At 37.7% G+C, this 10421-nt stretch overlaps 1 pseudogene; it reads left to right on the plus strand.

Moving 5' to 3' along the window:
- Window positions 1-8385: 8385 nt before the first annotated feature.
- On the plus strand, window positions 8386-9829 carry LOC149248707 (chitinase 1 pseudogene; annotated as a pseudogene).
- Window positions 9830-10421: the final 592 nt, after the last annotated feature.

The raw sequence follows: 10421 nt of genomic DNA on the forward strand, positions 1-10421 counted from the left end.
CTTGACGAAGCAAGACAAGGTGTCATGAAAGGTTGGTAGGGAGGCTCCAAAACGAAGCTAAGGAAAAATTTCGGAGGGTAGTTATAGCCACTACAACATGTCATTAATCAAATAATGTTACAAATAAATATATGAAGTGTTGTCTCAAGAAAGGGGAACTATATTCGACAAATAATCACTTGGTTGAGAGAATATCTCAACCACACACTAATCTAGGAAACAACTCCTAACTAATAGGAAAATGTAATTCCTACTTTTCTCAGTTGTGATTCTTGCTATGTAAAGGAGTTTGTTCCTATTAGTTAGGATTTTCTTCCTAGATTGGTGTGTGGTTGAGATATTCTCTCAACCAAGTGATTGTGTGTCCAAGATAGTTTCCCTATCTTGAGACACTTCATATATTTATTTGTAACATTATTTGATTAAAGAAAATATATATATTTCCTTATGGAATTTAACATGGTATCAGAGCCAGTGAGGGCCTGGTCCTTGTACCCTCATGGGCTGAGGGAAATAAAGAGTTTGGTGTTTCCTGTGTGTGTAGTTTTGGATGTTCCAGGGCTGGTGATGGCCAATTGGGATCCCAATTCTCCATCTGTAAAGGTGGTTGAGGAGTTAAGGAGATCTACGTCGATGGTGAGCTCTTCAATTGAACTGTAAAGGGGGGCCACTTCAGCGAATGCAAGGATGTTGATTCCTTTGGAGGTTCCATGGTGGAGCCATGGCTTGCAGCTCATAGCAATCCTTCCAGATGTGTACTTGTTGGTGTAAGATCAGACCAGGTAGCTTGTAAGGCAGTTTAGGATGGAAATTGCTTAAAACCAGTAAAGTGGTTGTTGAAGTTCTTATGTACCCATTTTTTCATCAGTAGTGTCCTATGCAGTCAGACATCAAGATAGAAAACTCATAGTTCTATGATAAAGCAATGTGCATTCTCGCATGGAAATTATTTTTTCCTAACGAAGAATTTAGCTTGGACCATGTTGTAGCCAAACCTCTCATTCCTGGAATGGATCCTCCCTTGAAGTTAATGACTCCAACACTCACAGTGGTGGAAGAACTTGACTGGATGAAGGACCGTGCCATTGCCTATTCAGAACCATTGAGAAAGGTGAACATTGATGCTCACGTGCTGGAAAACAAGGATGCAGCACACAAATTTGCAACACTTGATATTCTCATAAAATCATGACAGGCTGAAGCATGTATAGAAGATATGGCTATTTTATTTGGAATGATGGATGGGAGCTAATGACTGTGTCAAAGCTGCTGTATGTTGCCATGAGAGACAACCTGCAGAGAGGACCTCTCCATAATACAAAGTTTCATATAGAAGGAGGTAGTGTTGTAGGTTAGCCATAGCCATTGCCCTCCACAGGATTGGCCTCAAGAGCCAAGTATTGAAGCTCTCGGTAGATGCATCCACGCTGAGCGCAAGAAGCAGGAGAACGATGGGTCTCCTGGTGCAATGGGAAGGCTCGAATCTACTAAGAGTTGAGATGACGATGAGACGGTGTACTAGGAGAGCGAAATGGAGTCGGTGTTTTCTTTGTCAATCACTTTGGCACATTGAACATCAAGTTGGGCATTCTCTCTTTGATGAGATTTGAACTGTCATAGATTGTTTCTTTTTGGAGAGACCCTAATTGTTGGAGAAATGCAAAACACCACATGCCCGTTGCCAATGATGAGATCTAGAATTGTCCATACTATGTGTCAGAGTATGTGTGACACTGCCATATTTTTTCATTCTCACCGAAAGTGATTTCCCATGGTAAAGGAGTCTTCCAATAGTCTGGATTAATAATTTTTCTATTAGCCTTTACGTTTCAGAAATATAGAAATATAAGCTTTGCACAAGATATGGGTGAAAATGAATATGTCTTGGAAGTTGTATACATATTGAGATTCATGACCACAATGTGAAGTCATTTTTTTGGAATTCGCGACTCTAAGGGATGACAGGTAAAATGTGGAGATCCAAGATCAGTATGACAAAGTTAGAAATGAAGATGCCGAAGACTAGAAGTACAAAGCCTATGATATTCAAGTGGGAAAGAAGTGGTGTTTTCTAGCATATGAATGGTATGGTGTATCCAAGATGAGTGGAAAAGGATCCAAATGGGCTTGAAAGTTTGTTTGTGTTTGTGGAATAGACTCTATTATGCTGTAATGTGAATCACATATGTATTAGTAAGCAAGTCTATGTAATATTCTATAGTGGTCTTTGTGAAATATGTACCTGGTAACAGCAAGAGTTGGCGTGTGTATTGTAAGCCCGATGAGGCATATGTACCACCATAAAGTTCGTGGTAATCTTAAAACCACTTTGTAATGGAAGGTTTGTGGTCAGCAAGAAACCATTTTATAGTGTCAGTTTATGGTAAGCCAGAAACCACGTGTAAGAGTGAAGTAGACAGGTATTCTTGTAGGCATGGTTTAGGGTGAGCTAACAAACAACCTTGGCATGGTTAAGGGTCAACCGAGAAAACCCTGGGCCTTGTTAGGTTGGGCCTGTGGTGAGCCTTCGTGGCTGAATTGAATGCCTTGGTGGTAGAGTTGAGCCTTCGTGGCTGTGTTAGAGCCTTCATGGCTGAGTTGAGCCTTCATGGCTAAGTTGAGCCTTGTTCAATGTGTTGAGCCTATGTGGTTGTGTTGAACCTTGATGCTTGAGAGCCCTTATTGTCATGGTTGAGGGTCATCCGATAAAACCCAGAGCATGGTTATGGGAAATTTGATAAAACCCATTATGATGATGGAGGGGGATTTGCAGGTACAACTACATGTATGTAGTTATAATGGTTGATAGAACCATGTATGCGAAGGGCATCTTAGTAGACTGGCAATTGTAGTGGTTGGCACCCATGCATTCTGGTGGAAAATTGTTCCTTTATATTGACGTCGACATATTCTCTTTTTATGTTTGACCAGAACTAGACTTTGCAGATTGATATTGAGACTAGTCATTAAGGGGGTGTGTTGGAAAATGTAGTTTCTACTTGTCTCAATTGTGATTCTTGCTATGTAAAGGATTTTGTTCCTATTAGTTAGGAGTTGTTTACTAGATTGGTGTGTGGTTGAGATATTCTCTCAACCAAGTGATTGTGTGTCCAAGATAGTTACCTATTCTGGACACACAATCACTTGCTTGGGAGAATATCTCAACCACACACCAATCTAGCAAATAACTCCTAACTAATAGGAACACACTCCTTTGCATAGAAAGAATCACAACTGAGACAAGTAAGAATTACATTTTCCAACAAATTTTATTTGCAATTTTTCCATCACCTTCATGTTTTCATAACAAATCAATTATGAAGATACTTGGCTTCTCCATAACGTAGAGCGAGTATGCTTATTTGGAGGAGCATGTGTTCTTGACTGTAATGTTCCACTATTATGGCTAGGGGTCATCAATGGTGTATGTATGTATGGAAATTTCACTTATAATAATAAAATCAGAGCCATCACGCTTTCATGCATATGTTGTTAATATAGTAGGACTATTCTTGTTGTATTGGAAATGTATGTTATTTAACTTACGCATATTCTTATCAACTATTTCTTTGCATTTGTATGCACCTTGTTGAATGTGTTTTGTTGTATTAACTCATCACTTTAAGTTGTGGACTATTCCACATCTTAGCTTGTCATGTCATTTCGCTCGTGTTCCTTTCAAGTTGTGTACTATTACAAGCTTCCAAAGGGAACACTTCTTTTTCCCTTCATGTGTTGGAAACTTCATACATCGAACTTGACTCTCTGTAGGGTCGCACACTTGCTCTCACCTAAATTTATCATACTTCACTCTGCGCATTTCCATGGTCAAGACATAACATTACTACCAAATTTTGGGACTCCTACTCTAAATGGTATGAGGTATAGTTGGGACATCATATCGGGGAGATCCCCTGAATGTTGGTAGGTCCAACACTGTCAACAGGTTGTCTTTAAAAAAACAAGTATTAATATAATTATTCAAACTTCTAGGATTGTGGCACATTTCATGGACTATAATATGAAGCAAAAAGAAGAAAACCAAAGAAGGATCAATCTTCATAGATTATCTCAATGCCACCTAGTGGGTTTGTTTAATGGTGTTGCACAAGGGGATAGATGTGGAGGTGATGGAATAATTAAAATGATAGGAAACAAGTTTCTTTAGTTTAGAATTGGTATATAGAAAGGAACAAATGCAAAAGCATAATTGATTTATTTTTGGCCTCTTTTGTGTCTTGCAAAATTAAAAAATATAAGATGTTTACAAATTTGTGGAGATTCCAAATGTCTAATAGATTGGTTATTAGGAAAAGTCACTTGGAGGTCTTAAACTTAGCTTCTTAGAAAGTCATAATTTTGGAGATGAGGAATTTCTTTCGGGAAATCACCTTTCAACACATTCATAAGGAACTAAACACAAAAACAAACATCTTATCAAAAAGAGCATTATCTTTGAATATATGTTACTTATTTTATGAAGAATATGTTGGAAATGTTCTTCGAAGTGCACATTATGTGGTTTTATACTAATATGAGTGCTCAACTATATTCAACTAAATCTATGTCTTAGATTAGATTCTCTCAATGTTTGGATACCTTACTTCGCTACTTTGAATCACTCAAGTTATGGAAGTTATTTTTGTATTTTTCAGCTCTTTAATGTTGCTTTCTATTATCAGGTTTTCTATGTAGATAATTTCTGCTAGATAAGTCCTCATTTTTGAACAAATCTATTTTTAATATTACCTGAAAGTGTTGTCTTATGTTTTTGACCATTTTTTATAATGAATTACCTCGCAATAAACAATATATATATGTTCATTTTTTATTATTCCTAATAAACAACAAAAAAACATTAAAAAAAGAGTGGAATGCCCTTAGCTAAAAGAGTAAAGTGCCCTTAACTAAAGCCATTTGAGGAAAAGTCTGAATACACAAACTTCATTGCTATCTAAGAATTGAATAGATGTGTCATGGCAAGAAGAAAAAGAACTCAATTACAGTGAGAATAATTTATCAGTATTAAAATAACAAAAATATATACACATAATCTATTTTTCTTATTTTTCTTAATTATGAAGATATGCATATGGTCCTTTTTTCCCTTCCTAGTGGAGTAGGTTGAGTTACTATTAAGACGAATACTCATAATCTAGCTGTAAACGTCAATGGATAGTTAAGGCAAGAATTATTCTAATACCTTTAACATTTTACTTTTCACATGAAAATTTGTTCCAACAAACAACATATAAATTTTTTTAGAATTAAACAATTTCTTATAATTTTACCAGGAGAATTGAAAGGTTTTTATGTTTGTCTAACTTATAAAGAATAACTTCTTAAATAAAAGTATTTGTGAAATATCTTCTTAGCTATATTATATAGCTAGAAAGTAGCTGTTTTTCTTTAACAAATTTCTTAGTAAATTTTCACAAACAGAGATAAAGTGCATCGTACCATTTTTTGAATGTGTGTGAATCTGAATCATAAAATATATACACAATCCTTTCGTAAAGAATTATCCACATATATAAAGATCTAAAGCGGTGTTAAGCTAAAATATATACAAAATCTTTTCGTAAACAATTATCCACATATATAAAGATCTAAAGCGGTTTTAATCGTACTTTAACTTCTTAAAATGATTTTATATTTTAACCAGTGCTGAATAGCTGATGCTTGAGATGCAAAGGAAAACAAGAACATCTCTGAGAAAAGAAAATGCACATGTAAGCGAGCGATAAGTGAATCAGCATATAATCATTTAAAGTGTAGTTGATTAACGTTGATAGGCAAGTACAATAAGAGATTGGAACATTTCATTCACTCATCCAAAAATTCCTAGGTTGAAACATGCGATTTTAACTTTGCAATTAACTTTTTAAATAAATCAATTTTTCAGTTTCTAATGGATTAATTGTAATCAACCCTTTAAATGAAATCAAATTTTCAATTACCAACGTTACATTATCACAATATTCCAATTAAAAGCCAAACCCAAAAATATTCCCAGAATCAAAATATTGAATCATACATTTAATTTTCCAATTCTCAAGGTTACATAATCATAATCTTCAACGCAGTAGAATAATATTCCAATAATCTTCGCCATACATTTCAGCTTTGTCGTTGGAAGAATTTAACTTCTACGAATACATCGTACCACATTTCCAATATCATCTTATCTTCAACTGGCAGTAAGATGAAGGCGGCGGCGTTACTCTAATGCGTGTTCATCAAAGGATTTCTTGCACATCAGGAAATCATCCTTTGTTTTTGCTCCAATTGTTCAAGTCGAAGATAAACGTAAGGCATTAATATCAAACCTTAATTAAGAAGCAAACCAACCAATATATGGATAATAATAAGGATAAGATGCATCATAAGGACTTCAATGGCTTTGAACCGGTGAGGGAGGGCATGTATATCAAGATCCAAATAGAAAGAAAAATATGCTTACACAATAATTAAAAAAAAAAATCTACTCCTTGGTTACAGAAAAAATCATGACTAAGGTTATTAAGAAAAATCATGACTAAAGTTATTAAGAATAGAAGAAAGATTTAGTCAAGTTTTATTAACACAATTAGCACAAGGAGTAGAGGATGGGTCTTTTCAGTAAAGCCACCAAGGATTCTTCAGTAAAACCACCAAGGATTAAACTTTATTGAGTAATTGTGCCCAGTGTTAAAGAATGATACGTACTAAACAAATCTAGTCCGTTAAAAGCTGATGTGAACCAGACTGGATGTAATAGTTGCTCGTCAAGCAATTTGCGATGTAAACTATCCCGAAAAAAGAGATTTGTAATATGAGCTATCCAAGAAAGAGATAAAGAACCATCAGCAAATTGAACTGAGCGTGTCATTGGCGGAGGAAGTATGTCAACCAACAAAATAGAAGTAATTTCGAATAATGTTTTATTAGCATGCAAGTCTGGCTTGGCATGTGGCAGTTCCCCAAACTCACACCAGTTGGGGCGCTGATACAAAGCTGGTTGTTGCAACGCTTTGGAGTCTTCCCATTTTATTCTCGGCTGCAACATTTTAAATAACTTGTGAATGTTGCTGAGAATACGTTGGGGAGGGTCCCAACGGCGGCAGAAACCAGCGGACTACGCCTTGTATCACGCCCCAGTCCATCGATGTGACCTTGAGGAACTGCCATAGGCCAATGCAGAGTTGAAGGTTAATAAAACGTTAATCAAAATTAATTCGGTTTCGTGCCTTGACGTACTTACTCCACCAATGGCATGTTCTGTTCAATACGCCACTGGTTCTCTCCTTCGATAGCTCGCTCTGCTAATCTTTCTCCCCCTCCTCTGTTTAATACTCTTCGTTACATTTCTTTTCCACAAAGGAAGGCATCTCCATTTTTCAAACATTTTTTCCTGTATTCATCTTTCTTTTTTGGATCTTGATATGCAAGCCATCCCTCTCGGGTTAAAAGCGATCGAAGTCCTTGTGATGCCAAATTTTTTTCCAGATGATATGCTCATCCATGTGCTGGTTGGTTTGATTGTCAATTAAAGTTTGATGCTGATGTGTCAAGTTGATCTTCTGCTTTCACTTTCAGTAGAAAAGCAAGAGATGAATTCATTGAACCCTTAAAAGATGAACACGAATTACAAGAAAGCTGTCTTCGTCTTGGTCTTCATCATATTGCGGGTCCGGGATCACATGCCGTTGGTTTGCATGTGAACAAAAGCATTTTCTTTTATCAAAGATCTTCTTTTCCTGTACATGATCAGCAATCCATCACTGCTCAGAGTTCAACGCACTCTTTACTTCATATTCATATTAATTATTATTCTTTTCTTCATCTTCCTGTGGGTATTATGATATGGTAACTAGGTAACGAATATTTACGTTACTATTATGATACCGTAATCATGTAATTAATATTTATGTTATTATTGTGATACGGTAATTAGGTTATTAATATTTAAGTTACTATTGATATATTAATAAGGAAAAATTGTATATGAATAATATACTTGTTTAAGAAGGAAAAAATATATGTAAACAAGGGAAGCTGCGAGGCAGCAAGTCCCTGCATCAAGTTAAAAATTAGGAAACAACCTTAGCTTTAGACCTACTCCGCCCATACTAGCTATTATATTTAGCCTCAATCTGTTTATTGAAGTAATCCTAACAGCTAAGATCGCTTCCTGGATCTACGCCAAACTAGCTGCAGTAATTATTGTAATAATTCAAGCGGGAAGTAACTGTAGCAGAGTTACTGCCATTGCATTCTCCGGAATTGATTGCTTGAATAGTTGCCCCGAATCCTTGCCCGGATGTAATAGCAGAGTGGCAATTGCTATCCAACATCCAAAACCAGACAGCAGTCTTCCATGAGATTGAATCATCCTGAGCTACAATGTCAGGGTTATTCAGGCCCAGGTAATTTCCAGCCGCACCATAATTATAGTTCCTGAAAATACACTCACGACAAAACTTCAGATGGTTAGTAACCTAACATTCAGGACAGATTCAAATTCCCTAAATACCATGGGATTCAAAAGATTTGTAATTAGTTTCAGTTGACCCTTTCAGTGCAGTCGCTGCGTGTAGTAATGGCCTCCATGGAGATACGCAAACTTCTGGCTATTGTTCTTTTGCTGCATAATCTGCTTCCTATCGCTATGGGTATGGAAGCGCTTTTGGAATCCAGAATTGCTTAAACTTGTTTTGTTTATGAAAATTATTAGGCATAACATAACATTCTTCTATTTGTGTGCATCTGTGTGCAGGAGCGAACGGCCATATCTTGAGGGAATACATAGGCGCCTTCAGCAACGGCGTGAAATTTTCAGATGTGCCCATCAATCCGGCGGTGGAGGTCCACTTCATTCTCCCACAAACGGAAAGTTCAACATCTTCTGGGACACCGGCAGCCTGACTCCCAAGGCCGTGCAGGTCATAAAGGCCCAACACAAGAACGTGAAGGTCGCGCTGAGCTTAGGCGGGGATAGCGTGGGCAACGGTCACCCTGTCCAGTTCAAGCCATCGTCGGTGTCTTCGTGGGTTAACAACGCTGTCACGTCGCTGTCGAAGATAATCAAAGAATACCATCTCGATGGCATCGACATCGACTACGAGCATTTTCAGGCCGATGATAACACATTTGTAAATTGCATCGGGCAGTTGATCACGTGGTTAAAGCAGAGCAAAGTCATCTCCTTCACGTCCATCGCCCCCTTCGAAGACAAGGGCGCTGTGCACATAGGTTCCTAGACGATATAGCCATCATCATCTCTACGTCTCACATCGCATATATACTGGGCTCCTACTATGATACGATATAACCGGTCATACATATAGGTATTATGCCCTAGGACCCAGGCCCATCATAACTAGGCGGGTATGCAGCCCTTGCGCCATAACCGGGTCTACTGCAAACAAGTACCCCAGATCTTACGATGTTGGCATTCTGACGTTGTCACCTAGACAATGCATGTTAACTATTACGAAGCCAGGTCCTCCAACTTGGAATGGATGGCGGAGCGTAGGTGGGAAGCTGTGATATGGATACGGTGCTTTGCTCTCCGGCTTCTTTCAGGCATGCAAGATGCTGAAGCAGAAGGGGGAATTGGAGGGCATCTTTGTGTGGTGTGCAGACAAGTCAAAGTCTAATGGCTTCAAATATGAAAAGCAAGCAGAAGCTCTTTTGGCGTGACTGGATTGATTTGATAGCCGCTACTTATCATAGCGAATCATCACTCACTCAGACGATGCCCTATAATAACTAAAGGAATAAATATTTGGGTTCCAATTGCATTGTAACCGCCAGCCTTGGAATTTCAAATTTACTTCGCCTATTTACTGAAAATTTGGTCAGTTGTTTTTTCTCCCTTTTCATTTTACGCTTAGTATGGATAAGTCAGCGAAAGTTAATGAACATTATATAAAAGAAAATAACAGCGTATTGCGTAAGTTTGTGAACGTTATGCATAAGTCAGCGAAAGTTAATGAACATCGTGCAAACGAAAATAATTTTATGATTTTCTTCGCTTGGTAAATCGTCTCGTGGCGAAGAAACATGCAGAATACCCGACGCATGTCAAATTATCATGTTTTTCCAGAGCATAACACCTGTGCACATAATTTATTGGCTGCATGTTTTTCTATAGCATAAGACCTGCACATAAATCATTGGGTGCATGCACAGATAGTGTAACATGTCAAACCGGCTTTAACTCCGTGATTTCTATGCCCAGGTATCGGCTTCAGTAAGACCAATGAATTGTCCGTCGCGTAGCCATTATCGCCTTCGCTGTAAGTTGTCGGTCGCATTGCCATTATCGTCGTCGCTGTGAGCAACCTATTCTCAGCGTATCATGCAAGCCGAGGGCACAAGTATGATGTTGCGGCTGTAACTGAATGTAGGGCCATCTGCTGAGAGGGATTTAGTTT

Source organism: Pinus tabuliformis, chromosome 7 (genome assembly GCF_031772625.1).
Source record: "Pinus tabuliformis cultivar Carrire ecotype Pingquan chromosome 7, CPIR1, whole genome shotgun sequence".
Lineage (NCBI taxonomy): Eukaryota > Viridiplantae > Streptophyta > Pinopsida > Pinales > Pinaceae > Pinus > Pinus tabuliformis.